General features: G+C 39.4%; 1 protein-coding gene across 1 annotated transcript in view; it reads left to right on the top strand.

The window, feature by feature from the left end:
- IMMP2L (inner mitochondrial membrane peptidase subunit 2) overlaps positions 1-22,021 on the top strand; it is a gene marked incomplete at its 3' end in the record, with an annotated part of 1,518,208 nt that overhangs the window by 584,534 nt on the left and 911,653 nt on the right. The window lies entirely within an intron of this gene.

Consider the following 22,021-nt stretch of genomic DNA (forward strand, 5'->3'; position numbering starts at 1 on the left):
CTGACTCGTCCAAATCTCAGTCTATGCTTAAATGGGAGAGGGACCTGGACCTTCAATTTACTCCGGAGCAGTGGTCACACGCTCTCTCCTCTACCTATCGCTACTCCCACTGTACGGCACACTGGGAAATTACTTTAAAAATTTCAAACAGGTGGTACTATACACCTGATAGGTTAGCAAAAATCTTTCCTACACTCCCTGACCTATGTTGGAGGAACTGTGGCTATCGAGGCACTCTTGCTCACATCCTTTGGGACTGCCCATCCCTGACTAGCTACTGGAACCGGGTGTTCAAAGGCATAGCTGAATGTACGGGAATACTCAAACCCCCCACGGAAGGAGTTGGCATTACTTAATATAGGTTTAGACGAGTACCCAGTATGCTACAGACAAATGATTCTGCACATTCTCTTGGCATCCAGGGTGCTGATCTTGCACCGTTGGAGGTCTCTTGAGATACCTAGCTTCACGGAGGTGGTCAAAACTGTAAATGATAACTATATCATGGAAAAATCCTTGGCACTCAACTCTTTATCTTACTCAAAGTTCCAGGCCGCCTGGCTCCATTGGCAATATCCCCGCTGACACAACCATTCTTGAGGGGGCCGTGGGGCGGGGGGGGGGGGGTGTGAGCTTCTGCGGCATTTATGTTCCCAATGGGAGCCGCGGGGGCGCCGCCTTCCCTCGCCGTCATGTACCTCTCTTTCTCTGTATATGCCTGATGTTAGATGTGAGGAGTGGCTATTATGACTTACTGTAACGCCTGACATATTGCCCTAATGCTCTTGTATCTCGGGCCTTGCCCTTGGGCTATAACTACTTTGGCCGTATGGAGTTGTATGGCTTGTTAATTACTGGGTTAATGTTTATGAAGGTTTATGAATGTTTAAGAACATTGTTTATGTCACCATGGTCAGAACGTCCCTTCCCCTCCCCCCCTTACCCCTCCCCCCCTCCCTCCCCTTCTCTTTTTCTCTCTTTCTCTCTTATTGTTATTGTTATATGAAGAAAGTATTTGGTGCATGATGTCCACTGTTTTCTTTGTATACCGTTTGCCACATATGTACCTTCCATGCTTCTTTTCATGTATGTTGCAAATTTCAATAAAAATATTATTAAAAAAAAAAAATAATGACTAACTAGTTCAGGACTTAATCTAGTGTAGTAAGCCTTAGTGTCAGTGTAGGTGTCAGTGTAAATATCAGTTAATAGCAGTATGTCAGTGTAATTGTCAAATAGTGTCAGTTGATGTCCAGGTCAGTAAGTGACTTTGCAAGTGGCAGTGTGTTTTAGGTAAGAAAAAAAAAAGGTTTTATATTTAGTGTCAATATGTTTAGGTAGGACAAAAAAACTAGCTTTTTTCATAGCCCTACTATGAGCTCAAAGAACAAATCACACACATATGTAGTATCACCGGGATTGTGAGGAGTAGGAAAATGTAGGGCTTGGGCATTAAGGTTTGTTTTGACCTTGGTCATGAAGAGGGTAAAGTGCCCTCAATAAACTGAAATCTGGTTGCATTGTGTGAGTGACAGGTGCTACATACTAGAACTGCTTCTTACTTTTGAAGGGCAACTTTGCATATACTGTACAGTAAGAATAGACAAACATAGATGAATGCTTTTTTTTGTAGCAAATCATGAACCTGAAAGATGTTATAAGAATCACACATTAAATCTGCTAGTGGTTTTATCAAAGTTTGGTACCATCAAAATGTCAGATGACAGAGATAAGGGAACATTGTGAAGCATGCGGACAAGAAGTTGTCTAAAAGGCACAACCACCAAATTTGTAACAATAATAATCATTATGTATTGTATACTTCTCTAAAGGAGCAAGAATATTCTCCAGTTCAATAAAAAAAATAAAAATCTGAACTGTAGAGATGTCACTTCTTTTTTCTTTGCATGCAGTTACCATCTTAAACATGTTCACAAGAGGAAAAATCAAATCAGGATTTGATGAGGCATTATTTGTAAAATGTTTCTTGAGCCAAAGAAACAAATACTTGACCTATGTAAAACATTAAAGCAGTCCAAGTGATGCTTGTTTTACATTTCCCTTGAGTGTAAAAATCATTAAACCATTGAAACGTTGCTTTCAATTGCAAAATATAGGCTAAGATAATAGCAAGAGTATGAGTTTTCTTCCTACATAATTGCTAGAGTTCTATATTCCTCTTTCCCATGGTCACTTTAATTTGATTTAAAATCTGATTCACAGGTGCCATTGCCCTTACAACGTGAATAAGCCACTTGTTTATGCAGCTGAAGCTGCATGTAGACAGCCTGTTAGTTTTTTTTTTTTGTGTTACTTTATAGACATGCAGAAGCTGTACTGACACGGGCACATGTATTAATTTAGCAAAAAATGTGCAGCACTAAACCTTATATAAGTAATGTGTACATTACAAATGTATAAACATAACGATCAAGGCATGGTTGCACGTGTTATATATGTTCAACGAAAGCGAGGCAAGGTCTATGCTTTCCGACGCCTTAGCAGTGACGCATGACTATCCATGCTCATAGTGAGACTTGAGGTTGCTGGCTCGGACGCCATCTTTTTCCGCATTATGGATCTGAGATGCTGACCAGAATAATATACACAGTAACACAGGTGGTTTGTCTTTATGGGGGGCACCCATTTTCTATATATACGCAGTGACAGTAATGGCTAGACACCCAAGATGATGTCTTATCAAACGAAAAGCGTTGGGTCTATTTGGGCCCATTTCCATTGATCTCATTGCGTTCCAAGAGATTGATATGCTGTTATGAAAGCGCTTTCTATCTACTCCATTGTAAATGTTCCTATGTTAAATAAATTGACATTTTCTATGGTTTTACACTATGTGGAATCTTTATCTGTTAATTAAGCTTAACTGGAGAAGATTCTATCAATACTTGATTGTACTGGATGGCCTTCAGACCGGAGCTGTTCACAACAAACTAGGAGATCCATGCCTATTACCATTAGAGTGAAAAGCAGTGTTTTAACATCTCTACCACCTTCTCCTTTCCTGGATGGATGTATATATATATCAATTCTTTTACTGACCCACTAGGCGTATGCCAAACTGGGTCCATATATTCTGGTAAGCCCCGTCCTATTCTTGGTGGTGGTCACTTTACTCACGGTGTTTTTAGAATTTGCCGGCATTACATATTGAAGACTCACTTCTTCACGTCACTTGGGACCTTATTTTCTATTTATTTTATTCACTATGTTTTTTACCACTTATGTTTATTCATATGTAATGTACAAATTACTTATATAAGGTTTAGCGCGGCACATTTTTTGCTATATTATTTACACGGATTGTCTTCTGTTGTGCTGGCTGCTTTCACGATTTATTAGCACGGCACTTTGATGGATGGTCAAAATTATTATGCTGGTCAAAAATCTGAAGATGGCAGCTTATTACTTTCTCAGAAAATGCTTAGTAGCTATAGGCATTTTCTGCAATAAAGCCCCAATATTTTAAAGTAGTAAAAAAGCAAAAAAAAACCTCAAGCTCATCCATTTTCTTAATGGCGCTCCAATGTGTATACCCACTCAAAAAAATGTGCTCATGGCACAATGTGTTGTCTTGTGGTGGGCTTGTAAAAAAAACTGTGGCATTTTATTTCGGTCTTTGGGTATGCACCGAGGGCAAGTACTATGAGAAGTAATAAATACCAGTAAGATTAGCACTAAAAAGTATAGCTCATGCTTGGTCCTCTCTAACTGTATGCACATATAAGACTAATAAATAAGAAAGAAACTTTGTTTCATTAAATCTCACAAGGTTAAACATTATCAGGGAATTAGGACATGTAGCATTTAACAGTCATGGCTTTGGTAAACTCTTGCAATAATAGATAGGTTAATAAATACATTTGTTAGCTTGCTATAAAACAATATGGATATTTACTGCTTTGAACAGTGTTCTCAAGATCATTACATTTGTTAAATATTCATGTGAATGAAAGTATAAATATCTTAGCCGTACATTTTCACAGTGAGAAGAAAGCCGTTTTTCATATTGCAGTGCCTTTGGGTAATTTATTAAACATTTTGTATATTCACCTGCATAAATTCAAAATGAAGCTTTTGGTAATACAGGCTTTTGAACTTTTTTGAGCTCTCATTGTTTTTGCCTGGAGATTCCTCTCTATGTTAGCCAATGTGTCCATGCACACTATGCCTTTTTCAGGAGTTTACAGACATGCTTTTACAGGCAGAAAAATAAACCCCCACTAAACTCACGTTTTTGAGAGGAGCTTTCGAGCAGAAAAGACGCTTAAGTGCCCAAAAACGTGCAAAAAAAAAAGAAGTGTGAAAAAACACAAAAAAAGCTAAAATAAAAGCTTGAAATTGCACAAAAAATAGGAAAAATTAGCTAAGGGAAGGATTTGCAAAAAAAAAAAAAAAATGCTTATGCTCAAAAAACTCAGAGAAGCTCAACAAAAATGTGCAAAAGAGCACAAAAAAGCACACGCTTCTTCGAGCTTTTGGGCAGAGAAGTAAAATCTCAAATGCCTGTAAAAGTAGCTTTTTTGAGCTGTAGTGTGCATGAGCCCTAACAGGGTTTTGGCAGTTCTCTTATCAATTAAAACAGTAAAAAAAAAAACATATTTGTTTAAAAAAAAAAAAAAAACTAGTAGAGCCAATGCTTGTAATCCCAGCTCAACTATAGAAATAACCATGGTTCTTAAGAAACCCTGAAGTTCTTGTGCAAGCAACATATCCTGAAAATTTCTACTTTCTACTTCTTCCTTCATGACTGTCCCAATTGAAATTTTGCTCTCCCTAAAGCAGTGTTTCTCAACCTTTTTTCAGTCAAGGTGCCCTTTAAAATTCTGAAGTCTCCAAGCACCCCCCTGTAAAATGTTGAAATCGGAATTTCTCTCCCCCATGCAGCTAATGTTCCCCTGTTGCTGACAGAGAGGGGCAGGGAGAACCCACAAGGATGCTGTGCAGATGCCCAATGTCCTCCTTATCAACCAATAACATCAAGTTTTTGGGAAATTTTTAGGCATTTTGCCAAGGCACCCTGGTTGAAAAAGGCTGCCTTAAAGGGTGTATCAAATAATCAGGACAAAAAAAAAAAAAAAAAAACATCTCTCCAAGACATGCTTATTTCTCTTTCGTTTATTGACAGGCACAGTTCCTGATCTTCTTAACCATTAGGTTATACTGCCCCCTACAGGAGTAGGACACTAGGCAGAAAAAAAGTCTGGCTATGCCTATGAGTAGTCCCAGGGGGTATACTCCCTCTCTCTGCTATAGGTACTCAGTTTTATTCTGCCTAGTCAGGAGTAGGTACCTAGTTCCTTGCCGGGATCTCTGGGCCTGGCATTTTTTGTTTTCTGTTTAGATAGAATTTTTTTCTCCTGGATTTTTTCCTGTTGGATCTACAATCAGCTGCCGGACTGGGCAATGGGCGGGATAATTTAGATCCAATGGTCACCTCAGTCCGGCCAGCGAGCGCGCGCAGAACTCAGCCCTGTGCTAGGTCGGCCGTGACATAGCCCCACCGGACGGGAGCTGGCCTGCAAGTTAAATCCCTCGCGAGGTCGCGGCCCGGGCCGCAGCGTTCCTCCTGGGCGACAGCCCCCCATTTTGATGGAGAGGAGGTTCTGTCTGGAGCAGTGGCCACCTGGTTCCTGGTATGGTAAGTAACTGTACCCCCTCTCACCCTGGAGGGTTTTGGGGTGGATGTGGGCCCCTCCATGGGACAGCCAGACCCCTGGGTTCCCCTCCTTCCTGTTAGGCACCCCCTCATCGAAATCAGACAGTGTTCATTTCTGTTCATTGACACAGCACCCACCCCTCTGTGGAGTTGTAATTCTTCTGACACTGCTTGTAACAAAACTGGGTACTTATAGCAGAGAGAGGAAGTATACCCCCTGGGACTGCCCATAGTTGTAGCCAGACTTTTTTTCTGCCTAGTGTCCTACTCCTGTAGGGGGGTAGTGTAACCCAGTGGTTAAGAAGATCAGGAGCTATGTCAGTCAATTAACATCAGAGAAATTGATTTACTGTAAGTCAAAAATCCCATTTTCCTCATGTTTTATACCATTAAAGACCATGCAAGTACAGAAAAATAAGATGTTAATCTGGCAATAATGCACTCAGCTCCTAAATTCTGTTGTAGGCTGCAGCAGCACACAGTATTTTTGTGGACTGATGTCAGCCCTGCCCAGCTCTTTTTTTGCTCAACTACTCTACTAAGAACTGGGAGGACTATTTAGACTCCTTAAGAAAATATAGGAGGTGTGCACATGACAGCACAGGACACATGACAGCTCTGTTAAATGAGGCCAAATGACAGAATTCATCTGATCCCCCGGAAAGCAAGCAATGTACACTGCTCAAAACAAAAATTGAAGGGAGACTTTTTAATCAGAGTATAACATCAAGTCAATAAAACTCCTAGGATATTGATCTGGTCAGTTAAGTAGAAGAGGGGGTTGTTAATCAGTTTCAGCTGCTTTGGTGTTAATGAAATGAACAACAGGAGCACTAGATTGGCAACAATGAGACAACCTCCAAAACAGGAATGATTTTACAGGCAGAGGCCATTAACATTTTTCTCCCTACTAATTTTGCATTTGGCTAGGTTCAGTGTCACTACTGGTAGCATGAGGCGATATCTGGACCCTATAGAGGTTGCACAGGCAGTCCAATTCCTCCAGGATGGCACATCAATACGTGCCATTGCCAGAAGGTTTGCTGCGTCTCCCAGCACAGTCCCAAGAGCATAGAGGAGATTCCAGGAGACAGGCAGTTACTCTAGAAGAGCTGGACAGGGCTGTAGAAGACCCTTAACACATCAGAAGGAACGGTATCTGCTCCTTTGTGCGAGAAGGATAAGCACTGCTAAAGCCCTACAAAATGACCTCCAGCAAGCCACTGGTGTGAATGTCTCTGACCAAAAAATCAGAAACTGACTTCATGAAGGTGACCTGAGGGTCTGATGGCCTCTAGTGGGCCCTGTTCTCACTGCCAGGCACAGTAGAGCTTGATTGGCATTTGCCATTGAACACCAGAATTGGCAGGTCTGCCACTGGCACCCTGTGCTTTTTACAGATGAGAACAGTTTCACTCAGAGCATATGTGACAGACATGAAAGGGCCTGGAGAAGCCATAGAGAACGTTACATTGCCTGTAACATTGTTCAGCATGATCTGTTTGATGGTGGGTCAGTGATAGTCTGGGGAGGCATATCCATGGAGGGATGCACAGACCTCTACAGGCTAGACAATTGCACCTTGACTGCCATTAGGTATCGGGATGAAATCCCTGCACCCATTGTTATCCCCTAAGCTGGTGCAGTAGGTCCTGGGTTCCTCTTGGTGCATGACAATGCCTGGCCTCATGTGGCCAGAGTATGCAGCCAAATCCTGGACAATGAAGGAATTGATACCATTGAACGTCTCCAACGCTTGTCTGACCTAAATCCAATAGAACACCTCTGGTACATTATGTTTTGGTCCATCTGACGCTGTCAGGTTGCACCCCGGTCTGTTCAGCAGCTCAGTGATGCCCTGAGCCAGGTCTGGGAGGAAATACACAAGCACACTATCCATCATCTCATTAGGAGCAAGCCTCGACATTGTCAGGTATGCATACAAGCACATGGGGGCCATACAAACTACTGAGTACCATTTTGAGTTGCTGCAAAGAAATTTCAGCAAAATAGACTAGACTGCTGCATCATTTTTTCACTTTTATTTTCAGGGTGTCTTTGAATTCAGTCCTTTGTAGGGTGATAACTTTAATTTCCATCAAACGATGTTGCATCTTTTCATTCCTAACACATTACCCAGTCCATATTTGTATAGATATCCACCATGACATTTTTCCCCATTGAGATCTAATGTGTTTTCAAATGGCACTTTTCCACTGCAAGTACCGGCTCGTACCGGCTCGGCTCTACTCAGCCCTGCTTGGCCCGGTTTGCTTTTCCACTGCTGGTACCGCATGGTATAGTGTCGGAACGGTTCGGTACGGTACGGTATAGGTTTGCTTTTCCACTAAAGTAGTACTAAGTTAAGTGGGTGGGATAACAACGGGGTGGGTGGGATTCTCTGACCAATCAGTGGCTAGTAGTGACTGCATGCAAAGGATTGTGGGATATGGTACCAGTTTGGTACCTGTTGGAACCACAATCGAGTAGGTACTGTTTTTTCAGAGCCGTACCGTACCGTACCGTTCGGTTCCATGCAGTGGAAAAGCAAACCTATACCGTACCGTACCGAACCGTTCCGACCCTATACCATGCGGTACCAGCAGTGGAAAAGCACAAAAGCGTGCCGAACCGGTACGGTTCCATGCAGTGGAAAAGCGCCAAATGTGTTCCTTTTAATTTTTTTAAGCAGTGTAGATTTACATCTGATCTACATTCAAAGACTATAGCTCCATCACCACCACAAAAAAAAAAAAAAAAAAAAAAACCCTGACAAAAAACAACTATACATTTAAGCTTGTGGTGCATTTGAAAGGTTCTCAGAAACAGTACGTTTTAGGGCCCATTCAGATTAGCAGGTACATGTTATGTTCTGTATAATGTATGATCGCTGGTTGCGTTGGGAAATGGTGGTACCACATTTTGAGAAAATATTGCAGGTTTGACCTCTTTTAAGCTTGAATGAAAGTCACAAAATGGCATTTTATTCATATAGGAATATTATCCATCGTGTTTTGTACCATGCTATGTTGGGTAAAATACAGAATATCCTACTTTTTCCAGTGCACACCAGCGCAGTGGTTTAGTGTGAACTAAACTTATACTACATAGGCCAAATTGCATCATCTATGCATTGGGACTATGAATGGGCCCTTATTTGCCATAAGTTACTACCGGGGGAAAAAATAGAGGTTTATGGTATAAGAGAGTGGTGGTAAAACTACTGTTTATTTGGAACTACTGAGGTAAAGTTGCCAGAATATTCAAGTCTTTGATCAAATTAAAAAACAAAAAAACAAAAAAAACATGTGGTTTCAGGCTCCTGTCTTGTCTCTAAAAACACACATCTAATGTTACCAGCCCCAGTGTTAAATGGGTGGTCTTTAGTAAGACCCAGTTCAGACAGGGGAGACGCGACTTGCTGGGGCGATCTGTGAAGTCGCGGTGCACCGCGACCTCGGCGCGACATGCACGGACTTCATATCATTGAAGTCAATGCAAGCCGCCTCCAGGTCGCCCCAAAGTAGTACAGGACCCTTTTTCTAAGTCGGAGCAACTTGTGTCGCTCCTATTAGAACGGGTCCTGTGCTAATCAATGGCAGGCGACCCACCGCGACTTGTCAGGCGACCAAGTCGCCTGACAAGTCGCGCTAGTGTGAATGGGGACTTAGAAACACTTGTTTTCTATATGAGAAAAGGTTGCAACAATTTTACTGCCCATGTTTACTTGCAAATGATAATCAGGCTTTTTTCCAGTGTAAATTGATACTAGGAGAACAGTGTCTGTATTGGCAATACAAATTATGATGTAGCAAGGTTATTTTGATAGTGTAATCATTAAGGTTTATTCAAAGCAGATCAAAGGGGCATCTTTTGATCTGCATATGATGTCACTTAAAACAACCTTACAAGTCAAAAAAATCAATAAGTAAACTGTGTTCTTGATTCATCTATTATAAACCCTTAGTTATCTATAACCAGCCCCATTACCTGTATCCTCTCCTTTTCCCCTTTGCCAATTTTTTTTTCTTTTCTTAAAAATCATATTTAAACTTTTTTTTTCCTGTTTTATTACTGTTATTTCTGAATGTTTTCAGTGATGCATTTAAAAAAATTGTAAAAAAAAAAGACTTTTATTTAATTTTTATTAAGGCTGCCATGTTTTGTAATAGAAGCATGATTTTATTGTGATAATAATCTTGACAAATTCTAATAAAATAATTCGCACTTTTCATCTACAGTGACAAATAGAGGTCATGTACTGTATATAAAGCAGTGAATGTGACATTCACCAAATACAGGTGTACCTTTCTGGTGTGCATGTCTTTAATTGATTTACCTGAAGTAAATGTTTGGTATATGTGACTGCCCACTCCAAATTTTTAAAAAATAACACTGGTAAAACTAGGATTTTTTTTTTATATTATTAAATATATATATATATATATATATATATATATATATATATATATATATATATCTCCAAATCAATTGGAAAAAAATAGCAATAGGAGTTGAAGTTGCTTATAATCTGTCTAATAGCAACATGGCTTTATGTGAAAAAAGTGAGGGCAGGAGTAGCCCTTTTTTTAGAATTAGACCTTCTAAAGTCTGCTTGTTTCAGACCAGTAGCTCATAAATCATTGACATTATCAGCAAAATATCCAGGCAACTCGAATTTTCAGGAGCGGTCTGCAGTATTAGTTTCGGTCATATAAATATGCCAATATAGTACGGGGAGATGTTTCTAATTATTTGACATTTCATTTTTGTTTCTGTTTTTTCACAACTTTACACTAATCACTAGTTCATCATAGAAAAACATTTCAATCATCATTTTGCTTCTGATCTCTAGAGGATGAATGCAAACAAGTTGATGTTGTAAGCCTTAACCACTTCCCACCCATGGACACACCTGTAGGTCCTTGTGTTTCAGTGGGTATACCGGGATGATGCCTGCACCTACAAGCATCACCCTGGTACCATTGTTTGCAGCTGGGGATTCACTACACTGCAGAAGTGATCCAAGTTAGCCACTCGATCACTTCTACGGGTGGAGGAAGGGGGTCCCACTCTTGTCCCATCAGGGAGGCCAGGAGCGATGTGGCCAGCGGCGATGGCTGCCTGGTACAGAGGGAGAGAGAAACTGACGTTGTTCCCCTATCTCTGTAACCCATGGTGTGGCGAGTATTTGTCACTTCCGGTTCCTCCCCTTTGTTTACCTGGCCACCAGCAGCCAGAGAAGCAGCCGATCGGACCAATCTCGTTCTGATTGGCTGCATGGGGGGCCAGAGGAGAGATTTTCTGAAAGACCCCAAATCTCTCCATAAAGAGGACCTGTCATGGCCCATGCTGACACAAGAGATGTTGTTCATCGCTTGTGATAGCAATAAAGTTTGTACAAAAAATAAAAAAAAAGCGTACAAATTTTTTTTGTATAAAATAAATTCTAAAAAAAAGTAAGTGCCCCGTCCCACCGTGCTTACGCGCAAATGCGAACGCATACGTTACTCCTGCACTCATATGTAAAGAGTGATGGCCCCACACGTGAGGTATTGTCACGAACGTCAGATCGAGAGCAATAATTTTAGCACCAGACCTCCTGTGCCACTCTAAAATGGTCACCTGTAAAGGCGTTTAAAGCATTGCCTATGGAGAATTTTAAGCACCGTAGCTTGCGACCATTCCATGGGCAGACGCAATTTTAAAGCGTGACATGTTAAGTATCTCTTTACTCAGTGTAACATCATCTTTCACATTATACAAAAAAAGTTGGGCTAACTTTACTGCTTTGTTTTTTTTTCATTCATGAATGTGTTTTTTTGCCAAAAAATTGCTTTTAAAAAACTACTGCACAAATACCGTGCGACATAAAAAATTGCAACACACACCATTTATTCTATAGAGTTTCTGCTAAAAAAATATATATATATATTATTTGGGGGCTCTAAGTAATTTTCTAGCAAAAAAAAAGAAGATTTTTACATGTAGGAGCGAAGTGTCAGAATAGGCTTGGGAAGGAGGTGGTTAACCACTTCTGGACCGGAAGATTTTCCCCCTTAATGACCAGGCCACTTTTTTCAACTTGGCACTGTGTGACTTTAATGGACAATTGCGCGGTCGTACGACGCTGTACCCAAACAAAATTTACGTCCTTTTTTTCCCACAAATAGAGCTTTCTTTTGGTGGGATTTGATCACCTCTACAATTTTTATTTTCTTGCGCTATAAACAAAAAAAAAAATTGAAATATCAAAATTTTTTATGTTTTAACACTTTAGGCCAATTTGTTTTCTGCTACATATTGATTGAAAAAAAAATTGCAATAAGCGTATTTTGATTGGTTTGCATAAAAGTAATTGCGTCTACTAACTATGGGAAAGATTTATGTTATTCTTATTGGTTTTTTTTTTCTACTAGTAATAACGGCAATCTGCAATTTTTTGTGGGACTGCTACATTGCGGTGGACAGATCGGACCCCTGACTGACATTTTTGACACTTTTGTGGGTACCAGTGACATTACTACAGTAATCAGTGCTAAAAATATGCACTGTTACTGTAATAATGACACTGGCAGAGAAGGGGTTACCAGTGTGGGTGATCAAGAGGTTAAATGTGTACCTAGGGGCGTGTGTCTAACTGTGGGGGGGGCGTGGCTTGTGGAATGACCATAGAGACCTGTGATCCTATATAGAAGGATCACAAGGGCTCTATGATTAGTCCAGGGAGAAGAACGGTCGGCTGTGTTTACAACAGCTGCCCATCCTTCTCTGTCAGCGGGGAACGATCGTGGGTGTCAGGCGGGTGTCAGGCGGCAATCAGAGCCGCCTGATCCATGCATCGGCTTCCCCGCTGCCGCCCCCTAGCTGCCGCCAAGCGACCAACGTATCCCTAAGTCGGTTTGCCTGGGAGAGCCACACTGCCGCAGTATATATGCGGTAAGCGGTCGGCAAGTGGTTAATGACCAGTACTTAATAGGAGTACCATATTATTTCCATTGGAATGGTAACATCTGAACTGAATGACCAAGGTTGATTGACTAGGTTCTTTTTTCTGAGATGCCTGTAGCAAAGACCCAACCCCCTTTCAGGGGCATCAACAGCACATAAAAATGCAAACTCAGCCCTAACCATCATAGGTCCATAAATCATCATTCATATAGAATAGATTTTTCTTACATTATTTTTTATGTATTTTTATATTTAATTTGCATTCATCTAGTAGAAGAGTTTACGTAATGGAACATTTCTAACATTACTCGGGTCACATATGTGCACATAAATGTAAAAAAAAAAATGAATTCAATTGAATCATGATGTGCTAGTGTTAGCATCATCTTTCACAAATATACTCTTATGAGAAGACCTGTACCTTTGAGATTATGATTTATATTGCATTACTCTGTTTAAGAATATTTTGATTCTATCATTTTCATTGTACAATGCATTTTATGTTTTAGATCATATCAGCAATCATATTTTAAATGTGTTTGAACCTAAAAAGACAGACATACAAAATACATGAGCAGATTTTGCTGACCTATACAGTACCTGCATTGTAATGGGTCATATTTCACATCCTTTGTGTATGACAAATAGCCTAGAATGAAAAGCTCTGTCCATGGTGCTGAAATATCCAATGATTGATGAGTGTGTCTAGCTGATAAATTCTAATGCCAATGTATGTGCCATAGTGATTCATCAACTATGTAAAACCGATGTTCTCAGAAATGTTGGATTTGTGGAAATTTAAATGGGAAATGTTTCATGTTTTTTTTTTCTTCAAAAACTGAAAATATAGCTAAACCGAAAACTACACTGTATTACAGTAAGGCAATCTGCTTTCTTTTACATTTGAAGGAAGAGTTATGTGTTCATATATATTATTATTTGAGTGTTTTTTTTTTTTTTGGTTTTCTTTTTTAAATGCATGTTTCATAGAGAAGCTTGCCTTTGTCATTTTTTTCTCAGTTCTAATTATGTACATATTATTAAATATCACATTTTAAACTTGGAAATTTGCTTTTTGTAGAAGGTGGCATTATGTCAACATTGCCCTTTAAGCTCCATTTACATTTGAGCGATGCAGGAAAGGCATTTTTCAAGATATTTGTATATTTTTGTAGCAAAATTATACATTTGAATAAACTGCCCTGTGCTCCAAAAATATAACAGAGTAGCTCCTGTACCTTTTTTTAGAGCCAACTTTGGTGCATTTCTAAATTGTGCATTTTGGTACTTTTTTGGGAGATTTTGCCACATGGTTTCTTTAGCATGTTTGGGGTATCATTAGCAATGAATGGAACCCAAATGTATGTTGCACGTTTTCGTGCTTTTTCAGAGCGTTCTGGAATCAATGACATAATTGCGTGACTATACCTGCGATTCTGCTACCCTTTGAAAAGGGCCTTAGCTTTAAAAACATGGAGTTGGCTTGGGTAGATGAAATCTACATATAAAAATCTTGCCTTTCTTTAACAAAAGCCCCTTGCTGGTTACATGTAATTAGTTGTTGTTTTCTTGGTAAAAATAAAACTATGTTTAGGTTCAGTGGCAGCTTAGGCAACTGCCTTAGGGTGCCAGGATGAAGGGGGGGGGGGGGGAGGCAGTCAAATCTGAATCCAGAGCCATTTTTTTCTCAGATGTAGTCCCCCATGGAGTTGGCCGGCAAGCAGCTTTACTTCTTCTGTCAGTGTGGCCAAGTGATGTGCAGGGACAGAGTGAAGCAGAGGCAGACAACAGGGAGAGGGCATGAGGAATCAGTTTCAAACTCACCCAGCCAAATTCCAGCACTGGGCTCCACGAATCCCCCTGCAGCGGAATCAACAGTGCTTGTGCCTCTCTTGTCCCCAGCTGCTGCAGGGCACAGGAGGATTATGGGTGCAATATGAAAGAGGTACTATAGAGCACAAATAAACTGTATACCATATGGGGGTTGGGGGTTGCATTGTGGCGGGGAGGGGGGCAGGGGGGCAGTGGAGGGGGGCAACACAATACAATTTTGCCTGTGTAGATAAAAATCACTGCATCAGCCCAGACTGTGTTCACTGCAGAATGACTGCACCTTACACATTTATGTCTGTTTGTAAAAAATGTGCATAGTCTTTTGTCAAACAAATCTGCATGCACATTCATTCTGTGGGAATTAGCAAAAAAAAAAAAAAAAAAAGGATGTTCCACCAATGGTTACCTCCAGTGTTCTCTAGAATTGTTCCAATTTTTCTCTTGTTACAAAGAAGTGCATATTTCCAGTGCTACTGAGCTCCATCTAGTGGCCATAATGCAATACTTTACTACTGCCCATAATAAAAGAACTTTTGTTTAAAAGAGAAAATAACCTAAAGAACATTTTTTTTTTTGCTAAATTTTGGTGCTTAGTGTCTTAAATAATCCAAATTTATTTCTATTGTGGCCAGATTAGAATGTGTAAACATTTTACTGTGTGTCCAGTATCTAGAGAGATTTATAGTAGCAAGGGTCAAGAATATGAAGTAGGATTCACCTCTCATACTGACATTGCACTATCCGAAAATATTTCAGGTATATTGCCTAAGGAATAACCTTTAGAGTGAATAATTAGTGATGTGTTTTGCTCATCTTAAAATCTAGTTGTCTGTGCTGAGGTGTTTATGTTCTGCTTGCTTAAGAAATGTAGCTGCACTCAAAAAGGGTGACTGTATCCACCAACGGCACCAACAAAAAAGATCAATAAACCCTGGATAAAAAATGTTATGCTCTATGAACTACCATCATAGGTGAGGGGAAAGAGTGTTTACCAGCAACTGATTTTTTTTTCAACACAAACAGTACTGATTATAAATGTCGGAATGTTTCACAAATGTAAGGTGTGTTTTATATAGATATATATATATATATATATATATATATATTTTTTTTTTAAATACAAACTATACTGTATATATATATCTATATATAGATATATAGATATCTATCTATCTATCTATCTATCTATCTATCTATCTATCTATCTATCTATCTATCTATCTATCTATCTATCTATATATATATATATATATATATTATTTTTTTAATACAAACTTGTAATTTTTTATACAAGCCTTTTTAATATGATGAGTCATAACGGTATGCTTCTGTAAGATTACAGTTAAAACCAGATTTTCTTTCTCAAACCAAGTAAAAAGCTTAAAACACCCTATTAAGGGCAGCGTAAAGAATTCTTTCTAGGTCACAGGCAATTCTAGCTTAGTTAAGTAGAAAAGAGGTATAACTATTATGAATGGGCAATAATGGTAAGAAGGCATTAGCGTTCATGATGTAGCCTGGTTCCTTGTGAAGATAAATGGATGTTGTTAATTCTTACTGTTAACTCAATATCTAATTTTAAAAATGTTCTCCATAGGGGTAAAATGTAGCATGTAGAAATATTCTGCTATTATCATCAGTCTACATTGCTGCTTTTAATTAGCAGTTCAGCCTCGGTGAAAAAATTGAACTTTTATTTATACAGTACAGCCAGCATAAACATTTTTTTAAAAATGTATGCTAGCAGTTTTGTAGTGTGGATTTTTATGAGTTTTGGTTTTAATTATATTTGGAAAATAAATTAGGGGAGCATAAATATATTGACTTCACCTCAGCAAATTCTAAAATGTAACCTGCAAAATGAATTCAGCTGAGGAACATAAACAATATATTTTTTTATGGAATGATGGGTTATGGATTTAGACAGTATCCCATTCCAAATCTAATACTGTTTATATGTAGTTAATTATAATGAATGTTCGTATGAATAGTCTAATTATTTAAAGTGGACTAATACTCACATTCTAACATGTAGCTTTGTTGCTATTACGGAAAGGGTTAGAACCCTTTGATTTTATGGTTGTTTGCTGGTCCTTGCCTTTGACATAGAAAGCGATGGGAAAATCAGACATTTTACAGTTGTTGCCAGAACCAGAAGTTAGGGTTTTAGGATTAAAATTCTTCTCACTTTTAATAGACGTATAATCATTTCTTGTTGTACAATGGGATTTAAATGAGGTTTGGAGCAGTGATGCTGGACCTGTTTGTGAGCCAAAATTGGCCCCTTGTTTGCTAGCAACATGACATTAAATGCAACCATACCCTTTTAAACACATGAACAGAAAAAGTGAAGGAAAAGAATAACTTTTTATATTTTTCTCTTTAATTCCTCTTAGATTGTAAGCTCTAACAAGCAGGGCCTTCGGATTCCTACTTTAAAGTGTAGTGTACTGTCTACTCTCAATTTGTAAAGCTTTGCATAAACTGTCAGTGCTATATAAATCCTGTATTATAATATTATTAATAATAATAACAAATAATTAGGTGCTGTCTTTAACCACTTGCCGACTGCCGCACGACTATGTACTGCGGCAGTCAGCCTCTCCTGGGCAAAGTGACGTATGGGTTAGTCACTCGCCCACAAGCCTGTAGGGGTCGAGCTCCTGCCCCCGCTCGTTCCCTGCCTTCCCCGCGCGTGTGAACGGCGGCTCCGATGTCCACCAGCCACTCGCGATCTCGCTCAGGAGAGGGAGAAAGACAGACGGCTGATGTAAACACAGATGTCTGTCATTCTCCCTTAGATCATCACTAAGACTATACAATCCTGCTATGTAGGATCATATGTCTCTGTGATGATCTAACAAGCCATGCCCCTAGGGACAAACAACCCCTTGATCACCAATAAAGTTAACCCCTTCCCTGCCAGTGTCATTTTTACAGTAACAGTGCATATTTATAGCACTGATTACTGTAGAAATGTAGTACTAGTGTAGTAATGTCACTGGTACCCCCAAAAATGTCAGTCAAGGGTCCGGTCTGTCCGCTGCAATGTCGCAGTCCCGCAAAAAAAAATTGCAGATCGCCGCCATTACTAGTTAAAAAAAAAACAATAAAAATTACATAAATCTTTCCCGTAGTTAGTAAACGCAATAACCTTTGCGCAAACCAATCAAAATACGCCTATTGCAATTTTTTTTACCAAAAATATGTAGCAGAAAACAAATTGGCCTAAAATGTTAAAAAATGTTGATTTTTACATTTTTTTTGAGATTATAAAATAATATAGTAATATAATAATAATAAAGGGAATATAAAAACATGTGAAAAATATTGTTATTTTTTCAAAATTGTCACTCTTTTTTTGTTTATAGCGCAAAAAGTAAAAATCGCACAGGTGATCAAATACCACCAAAAGAAAGCTCTGTTTGTGGGAAAAAAAGGACTTCAATTTCATTTGGGTACAGCGTCACACGACCGCACAATTGTCCGTTACAGTCACGCAGTGCCGAATCGCAAAATAGGGCCTGGTCTTTGAGCAGTCAAATCCTCCGCGGCTTAAGTGGTTAAGAAAATAATTCCTTTCTAGGTGCACTTTGAGTGATGCTAGATAGAAATATAGTTGTAGCTGTTACTGATCTGTTATCAACAAAGCCAATGATTACCATGTCTAACTGGCATTATTTTGTCATGCAGATTCTTCCTAAGCAGTTTTCATGGTGAAATTTGAAGCTATTTTCAACTAAATTCAAAATCATTCCACTCATCCGTACTGTATAGTTAAACCCTGTAGTATTTTCTTATATCTCCTGGCAATCTATGCATAAGTTCTATGACCTGCACATCTGTCACATCCATGACGCTCCCCATTTTTTATTTTCTACCTATATATTTATATTGCTCTAAGTATATTACATTAAATTATAACTTATAACCTCATCAAAAAAGGATTTTGTTAATAAAAAGTATGGCACTCCTTTTTATTTTTGCTACTTCATAATGTGAATAAGGACAGATTCCACTTACAGCAACTTTACTAAAAAATACCTTGCTTTTAAATCATACCTGCACTGTATCTGTTCCCGAAAGCTCTCTGTTCACTGAGAACTACCATGCTACTCTGCATGCATACTTAAATTGTGAGGTTAAAGAATAGGTTCACCTTCTTTAAAAAATAAATAATTAAATAAATAATAAATGCACTTTTTTGTCTGGTAAAAAAACAATGTGCATTTACTATTTTTTTTCTTAGGAGCCTGTAAAGCATTGTACCTGCAATCAGCAGATCACAGGTGCAATGTTAGGCCCCTGCAGACTGCCAGTGTAACTGTCTGCCCATACCTTCAATGCGGGCAGCAAGTTACTTCAGTCCAGGAAGATTAAATAAACTATGAAGATGCTCACCAGCGTCAGGTGTAGGGAGAAGACTTAACCTGGGGGGGGGGACGTTGGGGGGGGGGGGGTTAGTCAATCAGGTGGAGGGCTGCAGGATTGGGAATATATCACATGCACTAAAAACGGGTGGTACATGTAACATTTTCCTGAAGGTGAACATGTTGAACAAATTGTTTAATTTAACCTGGTATATAATCAACCTAAAAAAATATAAATAAAAAAATAACATTTGAAATTTTGGTAACTGAAATATGAAGGGAAACATACTAGGGAGGATTTACTAAGAGTTGAGATTTTTTACTTGAGATTGTGCGACTATTTACTTCAATTTTCCAATCATGAAAAAAATCCTATTTACTTGTTTCATCTGTGAATGATTGGTTATTCAAAGTGACCAGGAATTTTCTTTTCACATGATTGGGTAATTGTAGTAAATATTCACACAATATTTGAAAGAAGTGAATGAGTGAAGATTCCCAAGTCCTTTAGTGAATCAGCCCTGATAGTCTCTATAATCTATATTTAAAGAAGTTCTAAAGTCAGAAGGTTTTTTATCTTAATGCATTCTATGCATTAAGATAAAAAAACATTCTGTGTGTAGCAGCCTCCCAAGTACCCCCTTATACTTACCCTAACCCCTGCTCTATCCAGCAGTGTCCACAAGTCCCTCACCCGCCTGGGACTCTCCCTCCTGATTTACTGAGACACAGCCGTGGCGCCATTGGCTCCCACGGATGTCATTCAAAGCCAGTTAGCCAATCAGGAGAGAGAGAGAGGGGGTGGGGCCAAACTGCAGCTCCGTGTCTGAATGGACACATGGAGCTGCAGCCCGGCTCGGGTGCCCCCATAGAAAGCTGCTTGCTGTGGGGGCACTCAACAGGAGGGAGGGGCCAGGAGCAGCAAAGAGGGACCCGAGAAGAGGAGGATCCAGGCTGCCCTGTATAAATCCACTGCACTGCAGAGAGGAGGTAAGTATAACATGTTTGTTATTAAAAAAAAAAAATAGACTTTAGAATAGATTTAACCTAAAACACACAGTTAAAGATGATTTTTGCATATGCCTTTTGTTATACAGGTTAACCATCTCAATACAGGACACTTTCACCCCCTTCCTGCCCAGGCCAATTTTCAGCTTTTAGCGCTGTCACACTTTGAATGACAATTGCGTGGTCATGCAATGCTGTACTCAAATAAAATTTTTATCATTTTTTTTTCCCACAAATAGATTCTTTTAGTGGTATTTAACTACCGCTGTTTTTTTAAATTTTTTACTAAAAAAATACAGAGAATTTTGAAAAATAAAGTTTTTCTTAGTTTCTGTCAGTAAATTTTGTAAATAAGTAAATGTTCTCCTTCACTGATGTGCGCATCAGTGGGCGCATGAGAGCGGCCATTCTGGGGCACCGTCACATGACGTCCTCACAGAACGAGAGCCACACCACTCCACAGTCATTTGACGGTGGGTGGGCCGCAAGTGGTTAACATACTTTTTGTTGGTTAAATGCTTACTACATCTTTAAAAAATAAATAGTGCACATATGTTTGCAGGAAAAAAAATTGCATTTAATTTGGTTTTTACAAGAGCCTTCAAAGCATTGTACCTGTGATCATTGGAATGTGGGTAGAATGCCAGGCTCCTGCAGACTTTTCCTCCAGCTCCTTGCCGTTACTGAGTACAGGAGAAGTGTCAGTACATTTTGAGTGCGGTGATCATGGTCACTCATGTTCCATTGAGAACTTCAAGCCATGGTGGTAGACAGGACTTGTAGTTTATTCACAGATCTCTGTATCAATGTCTGCTTGAATGAATCTGCTGTGCGGGTGGAGCCCCAGACAGCTGTGCTGATTTCAAAAGTCACAGTGGCTGTGGGTGAGAAGAACCCCTGAATGCTGTCAGGGTGGGTGGGTTGGGGTGGAGCATTTGCACCATGTTTCACCCTAAATTCAGGTGTAACATGGTGTAAAAGATGTAGTTAACCATTAACTTACTTCAAGATAGATTTCTCCATCCACGCAAATAAGGGTGATGGTGGAACCCCATCCTGCCAGTACATTGTATTCTGACAGTGGGAGGGCCTACGTGCGCTGATTGACACATATTTTCCAGCACAACCCTTTGGCAGCATGTGGCAGCATGGGGACAGCCACACACTGATCAAAATTGGCTGATTCGCCAGGGACTGGCTGAATTTCGATCAGAGCGTGCTTCGATTGGCATTTCACAACACCAAACAATCCCAATAGGGAAAAAAACAGCGCTCCAAATTCGGGTCTAACTAATATCCAGGACAGATGGTCTGCAGCTCCAGTCTCCTTTGATTGGCATCTGGTCATTTATCCAATATGATTCCATCTTCAGTAGCTGTTAATCAAAGGTGATGGGTAGACCTGACTGACATACAGTATAGAAAGCCGAATGGTAAAATCCCTGCGCTGTCTGTGTTCAATGTATGTTTTTTGCCACCAACAATTTGGCAACAATAAAAAAAACAATATTGTGCAATTCATTGAAAACTGTCATGAAAAAATGTTTTACCTTAAAAAATATAAATGAAAATATCAACATATAAATCAAACAAATAAAATCTCATAAGTCCATAAAAGGCTGTGAATCTTCTGTGCTGTAATTATTTCTTCATAGGTGCAATCTCATGCAAAAAAATATATCAAGGTGATGAAAAGTGCTGTGCTCCCCTTCCTCTTGTGCCCTCACTCACCAGCTTGCTATGAATATATTGCCTGTAGTACAAGATCCTGCATGTAAAACAGCTGTGCTATCTGCGGTTTGCGTTCCAAATCCAGGAAATTACATCTCCGGAAGTCTCTGTCACCTCCGTCACCAGGTGACGGAGACATCCGGTGACGTAATTTCCTGGATTTGGAACGTAAACCGTGGATAGCACAGCTGTTTTACATGCTTTTACCAAGGATGTGTAATGTGAGTGTAAATTTTTTACCTTAAATAAAACTCTTTTAATTTAAAACTGTATTATGCTATAAATCTCATATTCTCCTCCTATGATAATGATTTACCAATGGAAACGTGAGGAAAAGCAAAGGAATTATATATAAAGACACACAGGATCTTGTACTACAGGAGATATTTCATGAAAAGCTCGTGAGTGAGGGCACGAGAGGAAGGGGAGATCAGCACTTTCATCACCCTGT

The sequence above is a fragment of the Pelophylax lessonae genome (assembly GCF_965119305.1).
Source record: "Pelophylax lessonae genome assembly, chromosome: 4".
NCBI lineage: Eukaryota > Metazoa > Chordata > Amphibia > Anura > Ranidae > Pelophylax > Pelophylax lessonae.